General features: G+C 41.3%; 1 long non-coding RNA gene across 1 annotated transcript; it reads right to left on the bottom strand.

Moving 5' to 3' along the window:
• Positions 1–9,194: 9,194 nt before the first annotated feature.
• Positions 9,195–12,179, bottom strand: LOC125284442. Its single transcript, XR_007191862.1, has 3 exons — positions 11,258–12,179; positions 9,635–10,361; positions 9,195–9,331 (listed from the first exon to the last, which is right to left on the bottom strand). It is a non-coding gene; the product is annotated as an uncharacterized LOC125284442 (long non-coding RNA).
• Between the last annotated feature and the right edge of the window lie 867 nt (positions 12,180–13,046).

Below are 13,046 nucleotides of genomic sequence, written 5' to 3' on the forward strand. Positions count from 1 at the left end.
CCAGACTATACATTTCAATGATATAGGATGGCCCGCCAGGCTATGAAATCACAGGAGTCCTCAGTAGCGGTTTTTGCCATGGGCGAAGGGGGCGGGACAAGAAAGGGTCAAGCCAACAGGTAGGGAAAAGGAGCAAAGGAGAGGAGAAATGAGCAGAAGATGCAGCCATTGCGCCTGTTTATGAGTAGGCCTAGTAGTGATGGGGACGAGACCGCCTATGCCGAGTCCGAGACAAGAGCGAGTCTTTGAAGGGTCAAGACCGGACTCGAGTACTACATCACTGAGGCCTAGTCTATTAGTCTATAGGCCTACATGTAATGAAATAAGTAAGTATAAGTATAAGTAAGTATATATACTCTTTTTTGATCCCGTGAGGGAAATTTGGTCTCTGCATTTATCCCAATCCGTGAATTAGTGAAACACACACAGCACACAGTGTGGTGAAGCACACACTAATCCTGGCATGTATATATTATACACAGGACAACAGTTTTAGCATTTGACAAACTGGATTGTTGGATTCCAAAATGTCCGTTGGGTTAGTTGAATCCTCTGATCTAAAATCGGATCTGACCAACATAGGTCATATTTTTCAGAAGACATCCACTAATACTGTACATATTGCTCATCTCTCTGTGGGCAATAAACAGCCTGGGTAATTTAATATAATAGAAATAATCTCATTGGTTATGGACTAGGCTATATGGTGTGATCTTATCATGACAGTGTCATTTGAAATTAAACATCTTAAATGTGGTTCATGTCCACGAGGCTAGCCTCACAATATGCTATAAGAAGCCTGTCATTGTACACACACTATCTAGAATAACAGACTGGAAAATACAATGTGTTAGAATGTGCCTGCTCCTTTTTAGAGGATGCACCAGGGGTATGTGATGAAATAGTGTGCATGTCATTTTATTAATGACATTAAGGGAATTAAATGTGCACATAAATCCTGACCGGGGTTAGAAAATATAGCTATTGCTTCACATTAGAAACAGAGATAGAAAATAATAGTAGTATGGATATCCTTCTCATCTATATGTCCCCTTCCCCCAAAGGCACATAAACAGAGTTTAGAACACTGTATTTCACAATCTACATCCACACGATTCCCCCTATCCCACATCTAATCACTGAAGCTGACACTGATCTCAGACAGTTTGTTTATAAGGGCTATTGAGAAACCCAAGCTCTTTGAATATCCACATAAGAACATCTGTATTCACTCATGATATTGTCGAAGTGTAACCTTCTGGGTGCAACAATGCTTTTTTATGACAGACAATTAAATGACCTGTGTGATTTACCATAGTGTTTGGCTCCATATTTTCTGAGGCCAAGGTTTTTTTTTTTTCTTCAAAAGATGACATAGCCCTGAAATAATCTTAATACGATGTTCCACTCTGACAGACAATTAAATGACCTGTGTGATTTACCATAGTGTTTGGCTCCATATTTTCTGAGGCCAAGGTTTTTTTTTTTTCTTCAAAAGATGACATAGCCCTGAAATAATCTTAATACGATGTTCCACTCTGTTGGAGAAAATTGCACCTAAGTCATTTTCCATGAGCACAGTCAAACATTAACAGCTGTGCCGCCAAATGTAAATCCATTAGGTTATTGCTGCTAAAGCACTACACACTCAACACAGTGTCGCTGAGCTGTGGATTAGGATGCAGGAAGAAAGTAGAAGTCTGCAAACAGACCTCATGGTTACAATTAGAGCTTGCCTTCCTCCAGTTTGCTGTTGTCTCTAATGATGAAGAGGATTATGGATACAACACGAACAAAATTCTGGCACCCAAATGATTACAAAAAATTAAAGTCTCTCTGCGTGTGTGTGTGTGTGTGGAGTGAGATGGAGAGAGAGAGAGAGAAATTTCAGCAGATGTATTGTAAGTTGGCATTTCTGCGATGAATCTGCAACCATTTTGAGGTACTACGTTGTCTACACATCAATCAGAATGAAAGGATGCAATAAAGACAGTATATTTTTATACAGGATAAAATATCATCCTCAAAAACACAAAGGATGGCAACAGACAGCGTCTGCATTACTTACATGTTGTCCACATCTGTTTCTTTCACAAGGTGCATGTGGTGAAAGAAGTGGTTCATGTGGCTATACTGCATTTGCACCAGATGTATAGAGCGAAGAGCCTGTGAGTGGAAAGAGGAAATGGCACCATCATAGAGGAAAGCAAACAAAACATCTGAAACAAACTGCAGATGTGACCCAGGGATCTGAGTAAACCCACTCACTCAACAGATGCCTCATCCTTGGGGGGGGGGCCAGATCAATCCCCGCACTGCTGCACGGTGGCAGCGCAGAGCCTCCGAGCTGGAGATTAAGAATGACAGCCAGCGTTGAGCACAGCCCTGAAACAGAAAGCTTGGAGAGACACTGCCTGCCCCCTCTATTGGCTTCATCCCTAGACTTGAAATACACATCTTATGTTCTCCATCTCTTCCAACAGGGGAATAGCAAAGGGGGTAAACCAACGCTGGACAAGGGTCCTCAGACATTGCAGGCAGTCTAGATCCCTGAGATGGATTTCTCAGATTTAGTCAAAATATTTACAGCACAGGGGCAGTCAATGTGTTGATACGTGTCTGGTTTTTAATCACAAAATGTTTTCTTTTGGGATTCAGGTAGACAATTTAGTTTAGTTCTGTCCCTTTCCCCTCTCTTCCTGTATCCACAACCCTGATAGAATTAACCTGCGACAAGGTGGCTCTCCCCAGCCATAATTAGCAGCACGTACGGGGGAAGGTGACAGCAGCTGTGATGTACCATGCAAAATGTGTCAAATACCAGACTGAGGGTGTCAAGTTTAATAACATCACGTCACACTTTTAATTTACACTCTGTTTTTTTGTTTGTTTTTAACAGCATACGGAATGTGTGCTGAGCTTATTCAACCCCCACCATCAACAACAAAACAAATGCAAAAAAAGAGGATCTGTTGATACAGCCCTGGACCTCTGTGTTGGTCATATTTTGGAGGTATGTCACACTCTGACAGGCTCAGAGTCACAGGGAAAGCATAGTGCTGCTCATTCGGTGATCAACTGGTCCCAGTAGATGAGAGGAGAGGAGAGGAGAGCGAGGCAGGAGGCTGTGGTGTAGGGCACTGCACAAAACACCAGAGATTGAAAACCACTCAGGAGTGGAGAACTGATTCAGACTGTGAAAGCAAGGGAGCATTTTTCCATAGCACGTGCATCTCTCTATCTCTCTCTCTCACACACACACACACACACACACCTCTCTCTCTCACACACACAAAACAAATTATATTTCCACAGGAATGTGCCTATACACATATACACAACACATGCAGTTCCACATGGACATGCACATGTGCACACACACACACACACACACAAGCACACAAACCTACGATTTAACCCTCCATATGAGCTTGCTGCAGCTGATCTGACAATTTTGTAGAGGCTTCACAAAGACCTGTTTGTCAGTTTGTGAGATATGCACCGAGAACTGAGCCACATCAACTCATCAGCTGATATTGACATTGCAACAGTCAATCATTCTTTGATGTGTATGACCTTGCACCCGTCCTGAAGATGTAATCATAGCAAACTGCCTCCTTTCTTTTCTTTCCACAGTGTGACTAGAGGCACGCTGAAATAAATACAGGTTTTTGGCAGTGGACTTACTGATCTCTTTTGACATCCCAGCATTGGATTGTGTTGGTGCTGGGCTACTCATTATTATGACCGCCGCGCAGCGAAGCAGTGGTCATATAGGTTTAGTCAGATTTTTTTTTTTTTTTCGCGATGCCCAAATTTCGTCAATGATTCCGGGACACTGAAAGACCGGGTACACAAAACTTGGTGGGCATGTAACCCCACATGGATAGCATGGAACCATCGTTTTTCGTTTTGATCTGTAGCCCCCCCGCTGGACTGGACCCCCCGAAAGGAGGGTAGGGCAGACACAGTTTTCTGTGAATATCTCGAAAACCGTAGGGTTTAGGAGGACCATTTTTTTTTGTATGTTGATCTCAAGGGGCCATGTCAACCCATTCCATAACCACTCATTTCATGTATAGCGCCACCTAGTTAAACACAAAAAAGTAAAAATGAGGTGTTGTAATTGAAGGTATCTGTGACCTAACATAGTCAAAACTGCACGAAATTGGAAGTGTAGGATCATTATGACACCCTCTGTATGCACGCCAAGTTTTGTGGAATTCTGTTCATGGGGGGCCACACAATAAATTAATTTATGTCACTATACACCAACTGGCCTGTAGGTGGCGGAGACAGTTTTCTGTGAATATCTCGAGAACCGTAGGGCCTAGGAGGTCCACCTTTTTTATGTATGTTGGTCTTGGGGGGCATGTCAACCCATCCCATTACCACTTATTTCATGTATAGCGCCACCTAGTTAAAAATTAAAAAGCAAAAATTAGGTGTTTTCATCACAATATCTCTGGCTGACAAGGTCAAACTGCACGAAATTAAAAGTGTAGGATCATTATGACACCCTCCGAATGCATGCCAAGTTTTGTGTACTTTCGTTCATGGGGCCTTACAATAAAATAATTTATGTGTACATTTAGTGGCGTACACCAACAAGGATTCCGGGACACTGAAAGACCGGGTACACAAACTTGGTGGGCATGGTGGATAGCATGGAACCGTCATTTTTCGTTTTGATCTGTAGCCCCCAGCTGGACTGGACCCCAAAGGAGGGTAGGCGAGACACAGTTCTCTGTGAATATCTTGAGAACTGTAGGGCCTAGGATGACCAATTTTTTCAGTATGTTTGCCTCCAGGGGTCATGTTAACCCATTCCATGTGCACACATGTGCATAAACAGATACACATACATTTACAGTAATCATACATTATGACACATACTCACACAGTAGACATATGTACGCATGCATGCATGCACATGCACAAACACAGAAACGCAGGCAAACACACACCCACACATAAACATAAACACACACACCCACACACATAAACATAAATTTTGGTCTTGTACACGAACCACCGGGTACATGAACATGCCCACTAGACGGAAAAATTCAGGTCCCGGGGATCTTTTTCCGTTCATCTACTTCCTGAATTTTTGGTCATTGATACCGGGACAGTCCCGACAAACCACAAGTAAAATAAAAAGGGTACATGAAATTTTTTGGTGGGTATGTAGTCCCCAATAGAGGCTTGGGTAGTTCTTTTGACCTGAGGAAAAAATTTCATTTTAAGAGCAGCAGAAGTGTTGTGTTTTCACCGGGGACCATCAGTGTGCAAAATTGGAGTAGTGCCCCCCAATGTTGTTCTGTGCAATGGAAGATTTACCACCTCTTCTACACCCGGTCTGATACAGTTTTGCCTATACATGCGTGAGACTGAGGCGCCTGTTTATTTTGTTTTAAGTGCGTGCAGGGTGTGAGAGGGGAATCGATGTGCTTTGATTCCAGCTTGGTAGTTGTAGTCTGTGAAATTAAAAAGCACGTGTGTGTGAAGTATCCAAACAATGACACCTTCATTATGGCTGCTTTAGCAACACACCTTAAGCTACTGTGTAGTGGGTCCCATTTAGAAGTGGCTACTTCATTCAAGGCTTTCCTTGACTCATGGAGCTGCGTGAATGTTATTACAACTTTGCACCCACGATATGGCAGTTTAAGTCCGGCTTTGATACTGTAAGGCGTAAGCCATTGGTTTCCAAAGGAGATTTTATTTGTGTTGCCAGCATAGCCTATTGACAATTTATGTTATAAATAGGCCTACCTTATAATCCTACCTGTAGCTTAGGGAAGCTAACAGCTTTCTATTAGGATCTAGTTTGTTAGTTACCGTTTTGTCATAACTCCCTGATGCATTTTTGCATTTAGAATAGCCAGAGCGTGTATATCTCAATCGGGAAAATTAAACAATATCGGGTGCCTATGGACTAGGCTGGGTGAACCCAGCCTGATCTGCCCGCTATTTATTTTTGATTTCTTAAAAGATTGAGCTTGGTCTGATGAAAGCCAGACTAGCCATGGACCTCAGTTACACAATGCAAGGGAACATGAATCAGCCTATATTTGCACGCGAACAATAACGGACAATAGCTCTTCAACTTTGGCCCGTTAAAATGTGTATGAACAGTCTAGCGACGCATTTCATCAAGGCCCATTTGGACATGTCAGTTATTTGCACCACTGGTTAGATGTAAAACAGCATTTCGTTTCAGACTACTGTTACTTAATTTGTGCATTAACAATAACGTTTCAGACTACTGTTACTTAATTTGTGCATTGACAATAAAAAAGTATTACATGAACTAAAGATGACTAAAATCTTATGTAGAAGAAGAAACATCCATCCATCCAAAAATGACCTTTGTTTTTGATAGCTGTTGAAAACGGCATGGAACTGACAGAGATGTTTTTGTTTATAAATACATAATAAATAAATAAATAAATAAATAAATAAATAACATTATGCTGATACCTTTTGCTTTTCCCAAATACAATGTAGCCTACAGGTGTAAGTGACCTTTCATCAATCCAGTTGCAATGGATGAACTGTGATGAACTGCCCTACTTGTGATTGTTTAGAGATTTTAAAGGTTTTATAACAATGCTACATCTTCTTTGGCTATTCTACAATCTATTCACCTTTTCAGCACCAGTAGGCTACTTTCTGTGCAGCCGCACACACACACTCAGGCATGCCAAACAAGCATACACAAAAGTTTCAAGAGTGGGGGATGGAGTAAAATATGGAGACAAATTGAAGTGTGATTTATTTTCGCGGAACGGATGTCCAGGACTGAGCGGCGGTCATATTTTGTACCGCTATGCGGTACATCTAGTTTGAAAAGAGATTGTCTAGCCTCTTATTTTGAAGGAATTCACAGCAGGCTACACATTCCAGCTCAGCTAAAGTTCAGCACCTTTAGTAGAGTTATTTCTAGATGGCCGTTATGACTCTGTGAATGGTGTGTTGTGTCACCCTTTTAAGCAGAGGGGATTCGGCAACCGACGTAACCAAAAAAAGAAAACGGATATTCCCTTCTCCTGTCCCCAGCACTTCACCACACAAGTGTTTTTAATCAAAGAATAGTGGAATTGAAAATAAAAAAACAAAAATAAAAAAAACAATCCAAGACTACTTATTTAGGGAGACTAATTCACCTGAGATTAAAAAAAGACAAAATGAACATTACAGAAACGAAGCTCACTTGGGCATCACCTGGCCCTCTCCCACCCGCTTACCTACAGTAGATAGGTGACCACTGCCGTTGTGAATCTACACTTTTGTGTCATGATGAATACACTAAACCCTGAATTGAGTCCCTGGCAGGATTGCAATGACTAGCCTCTGAGAGGATCACTGGAAGGGAAACACAATTAACCTTCCCTACAGGGTTTGTCATTAACAGACTGCCCAATGCACCACCACCTGTTTATGCCTGTCCTTCTCTCTTTGAAGCATTTGCTCAGCGATAACCCTGTAGGAATATACAGTTCTGTAAAAAATGAAGAGACCACTGCACATTTTTCTGATGTCATCCTACGCTTGCTGAGTGACATTCGAATGAGTTGATAGTCATTTTTGCAGCGGTCTCTTAATTTTAAATATGACTGGCACCCATTCGAATGTCACTCAGCAACTCGTAGGATGACGTCAGAAAAATGTGTAGTGGTCTCTTCATTTTTTCCAGAGCTGTAGTCTGCTGTAGCCTGCCACTTCTAATTGCAAAGCTCTGGCATATGTTAGTGGTAATAATGAGTGTTAAGTGAGACTAAGGGTGTTTGTGCGAATGCACCTTCACTCAGATGAGATCCCCAACCCACCAACCTGATGATCAAGCCTCCACACCGAGAGGCCCCAGGCTCTGTACATGCAAGTGGGATGAATGTGCAAATGAGGAGTGTTAAAACCTCCAACAGCAGAGAGAGACGTACGATATGCAGCAGCAGCAGAATACCACTAATTGTGTCCATTTTCTATCTCGTGTTGCTTTTTGAATCTTTCAAAATTCCGCAAGTGTCTTTGTTGCTTTGGTTGTTACCATTAGAGGTGTTTAAATATGCTGAATATACGTCAGATGGAGACAAGAACATACATCTTATTATGTGCTACCTGCTTAGAACACACAGAATTAACACTAACTCAGACACTGCCCTGGAATCAAACTCTCTGAAGGAAAAAAAAGGATAAGAAGGATGCAAGGTTGCCATGGAAACATCAACACCAGTTGTCTTTAGTGTCGGTATCTCACCAAACTGTCTATAGTTGTTGGTCTTCATCTCAAGCATTGTCATTTTCCTCTGAAAGGATGTAGAACAACTGTGCCCATACACACCTATTGCATGTCCTGATTGGGTCTTGGGGATGTTGGATGTGGGAATTTTATGACATCCACTGAACCCATTTTGTTAATCTCTGTGTGCAAGATGAACAGGATATTTCTGTAACACATACTTACAGCACATTTGACTTAAAAGCATGAGAGAGAGAGAGAGAGAGAAAGACTGATGTTTACTGTTGTTGTTTTGCTTTGGTACCACATCTCTCTGTTCAGTCAAACGGGGCAGACTTGTAGCCCCACTTGGCTGATATGACCATTACGGTATTCTGTAATAAGATTGCAATATTTTATTATAAAATGTGAAATTTAAAGATTCCATAGGGATTTTGTGAATATATATACCGGCAGATATTTATCTCTTAAGTGTGAACATAAGGCAGTAGTTTTCATATAAAACAAAGCTTTTTAAAGGAGAAATCCGGATGATTTTTACATGGATTGTTAGATCGCTAGTACTGGTTACTAGGTCTGGGCCATTATCTAAACGTGCCTTTTTTGCCTCTTAAAGGATAATTCCGGTATTTAGCACTTTGAGTCCCTTTTCTGGTTTGTTTTGGATGAACTAGAGTGGTGGACACTGTAATTTTGACACTGGGTCCTGTCTCGACTTTTCTGACTCGTTTTGAATCACCTTTGATTACTTCAGAGTTGCTGCCTACAGGCATGCACAAACATGTCTTTAAAACAACCCTTAACGTTCATTTTCAAAACTGTGCAACTGCAAAAGTGCTAAATACCGGAATTATCCTTTAACAGACTCAAAATCTCATTGAAAGTTCTGGGCCCTTACGTGACAAAACAATACGTTTTCAACTCATTTATTGTAAAGAAACCGTTTGAATTCAAAGTTTTTACAGATGGTACATCCTCTACCTCTGTATGTATTTCAGCAGTTCCAGGGAACACAGTCTTGAGGGCACCTTTTTATCCAACGGCAGTGCCACAAGGAACAGTCTTGAGTGCACCTTTTTAATCCAACTGCACACAATGTCATAAGGTTCAGAAAAAAGCAGCAGGGAAACGTAGAAAATTAATAGGATCTGGCATTTCTCTCTCTCCAACCTGACCCCCCCGACCCCCCTGGAGCAGTGGTAAGATCAGAGAATGATGGCCTTAACCTGCATTCACATTCATTCACACACACACATACACACCTAGAGAGAACTCTATGATGTTCCACCAGAAATAAATGTCCTCTTCCACATGCATTTAAAGATGGAAACGGTATAGCCCTTAAAAGTCCCTATGAAATGATTCACTGGTTACATAATCATCAGTTACCATCGTTGTCTGCTCAGTTCTCCTTGAACACAGTGTCCCCTCATGTTGTTCAGCTCATCAATCAAGATGCTAACAACACCAGTGTTATGGGTTTGACGTCAAGGAAGTACTATTATCCTGTTGTACATGCCATGTTGCGTTGCTTTGCATCTTGCACTAGGATGTGAAACATTACCATAACATTCAAGTCTTTACAATGTCCTTAAATGCGGACATTAAATGCCATTGGTTTGTTTCAAAATGTAAAAAAAGCTGTCAAAAGGGGAATAAACCCTTGTTTTGTTGTATCCCTCATGTTAAACTATTGGTGCACAGTTTTTTGTCTTGGTAATATGGACACGTTTGAAATTGTAGCCGCTTACTGCGTCGAGCAGCTCCATCCATACCTGTGAATGTGGCTTGGGTGCTTGGTGTGACGGATGCAGGTGGGTGAAAGGGTGGAGGAGTCGTATGTCTCCATTAACCTGACCCTGCATGCATTTCTCAGGTAGATCCATCACAGCTGATGAGCCCCAGCATCGATCACTTTCCACCGACCACATAATCGGGACTCAGAACATAACAAAGGGGAAAGACTCCTAATTGTTCTGGCAACAAAGCAGGATCTCACCACTGGATAGGCAATTCTTTCTCACTCTCATATAGGACCTAGGCTTGGTTGGTTTAATTTTACAAGGTCTGAGTGTGAAGAATGCTGTTGAGCATTGTCCATTCAAGTACTGAGATTCTGTAATGACAAAAAAAAGTGTCATTATCAAATGTCATGTTTCATCATCGCACATCTGCCACTGCAAAAATTAATTTCCATAACCGACACTATTAGGCCAAATAACCTACGTCATTGTCATTGTTAAGTGTTATATTTAATGGCAATCAGTTTGGATCATAGACTGTATATATAGAACTATATATACAGTCTATGGTTTGGATAATGTAGGTCCTCTGACGCTATTAGGGAGAGAGAAGTTATAAGCCTTTAAGGATTTTGTGTTAGGTCTCTACTCTGTCTGATTTGATTTAAAAAAATCTGATGTATGATCAGCTAGGTCTGTGCTGTGCTGTTGTTCATCAAAAGACCGCATGGATGTATGTTTCTCTGTCTCCGCTGTCTCCCATCAAAAAAATGTTGTCTCCACGGCAACCCGCCCAGGTCTGTTCCTTCACCCACCACACCACACGCTGTTCACTTTTCTTCAAGGACATTATGCATGTTTGAGGCCCTATTCCAAACTGGATTGTAGTACTCATATAAACCATCCCTCATCCTTAGGACTTCCAATTTTGTCAACCACTCACATAGCCATTCATTTTCACAACATGTTCAGAACCAGTTTGCTTGTGTAGAACTACTGGAAAAAGATGTTCAAGGAATTGACATGCTGTTACTGTATGTGTGGAGGCTAAAAAAAACAAATGCCGGGCTGCTAATGGCAGTCAAGCAGCTGAATATTTCACATTAGTAATAGTATAGAGCCCCCCCAACCTCGCACACCTTTTTTAACCTGGTGGTGAAACGGGTGTTTAGGTTGGGCTCAATACATCTAGATTTGCGATTGTGAGTAGGGAATGTATATGTTGAAAGATGGGAATGGAGAATTCAACCCCTAAAGGAGCCCTGCTCACCTCTGCTCCAGATAATGTGTAGCGCTCTGATAGAACCAGACTGCCGAGGGCGGGTGCATGTGTTGGAGGCTGGGCTTACACACTCTTTGCTCCATTTACTGCACTCGTTCTACAGATAGGCCGCTACATCATGGAAATACGACATTACGTGTAGGCTATGTACAGCAGGGTTCTGCAACTCGTTCTACAGATACGTCATGGAAATACAACATTATGTGTATGTACAGCAGGGTTCTGCAACATTCCAGAATTGAATTGAAGCTGGCTCTTCAATTCCATTTTAGTTCTTGAATTTTACTTGCATTTCAACTGAGGTAGCAAACAGGAAGCAGAATAGCAATTAGAATTTTGCACGACCCTGTACAGCCCTATCAGTCATTTCAAAAGGCACTTCTTTCGCACATGCTAAACTCAATAGACTAATCACCACAGCAAAGAACAACGAAGGTCTCGCCTGACTGTTGCTGCTCTCATGTGGTTGTCATGGAGAACAGCCGCGACCATCAGAGTGATGTGGCTATTATGGTATTAGCATCACTCTAAAGAAAAAGAAAGAAATTATTTTGTGATGCGTTACCTAAGTGCTAATCACATTACAATCAGAGCACATTAAGCTGTCTGCCATGGTCTTCACATCAGAGAAGACTTAATGATTGCCTTTTTGATGGAAGCATTCTATCCACGTTGCTTACAAGAATCGTGAGAATAAAAAAAAAAAACATGTCTTTCTTCAACATATAATTAAGCTCCTAAGACAGCATCTCCTCAAGCTAGATCACTCTCGACAGTGAAGTACCATTCAACTGCTTTTAATGGTACCATTGTGATACTGAATTTGATTTTGAAACAGATTTAACTCAATACTTCTCCTTTCAGAGTTCCTTCCACAGCGCTCTGACTGACTGTTTTCCAGCAGAAAGGGCACATTGTCCATTGGTGGTTTGGAAGTTATTGCACCATTACAGCCATCATCATGATATTGCTTCTTCAAAGTGCATATTATCGCTAGCTGGCAGAATGTGAAGAGTTTACCAAAACACAGCAAGACTTTTTAATAAAGAATAATAAAAAACTTTTTTTTTTGATAGAGTGTTTGATAGTTAAATATCAGCTTGCTGACATCATTCTGCTTGCTCATCAGACCATCAAAAAAAAAAAAAAAAACACACACAGCTCATGTTTGACTGAGGAGCATTTTATTAAGAAATCACACTAATACTGTTAGAAACTATGCATAAATATCCAAGTCTTTCCAGACAGTAGGCAGCGTTTGCATACAGCAAGTCCATGACTATTAGGATTTACTGTTAGCTTTGTACTTTATGCGCCAGCATAATGTGATATAGAACCACCAAGAGAGATTTGATGAAAGACAGAGGGGGAAAAAGGAGGGGGGGAATAAGGGCTCTATAAATAACTCATTGTTTTTGACGCCACAAAGGCCGGGGTGAGAACAAAAGCACTCAGGCTTAATTGGGCACACTGGCAGTTTGTTCATCTCTGTGCCTAACCAACAAGAGTGGCACCACCGGCGTTGATACAAGGTAGGCTATTGTTGGATTTAGCACATTTTCACACTCTTTTAAATAGAAAGTTATCCAGATAAGCCATCCAAAAAGCTATTGTGGGAAATGTTTGAGAAATGTACTATTCAGAGGGTTTGATACATGGGGGCTGGGGGTACACAAAAAAATATTGAACGTCAAAGGAAAAGTATCCTCAGTTCGGAAGGGAGTCGAGTTAGTGTTTCTGAAACAAGTTGCTCTGCCGTTTTTTTTACCCACCCACA

The sequence above is a fragment of the Alosa alosa genome, chromosome 19, assembly GCF_017589495.1.
Source record: "Alosa alosa isolate M-15738 ecotype Scorff River chromosome 19, AALO_Geno_1.1, whole genome shotgun sequence".
In the NCBI taxonomy this organism is placed as follows: domain Eukaryota; kingdom Metazoa; phylum Chordata; class Actinopteri; order Clupeiformes; family Clupeidae; genus Alosa; species Alosa alosa.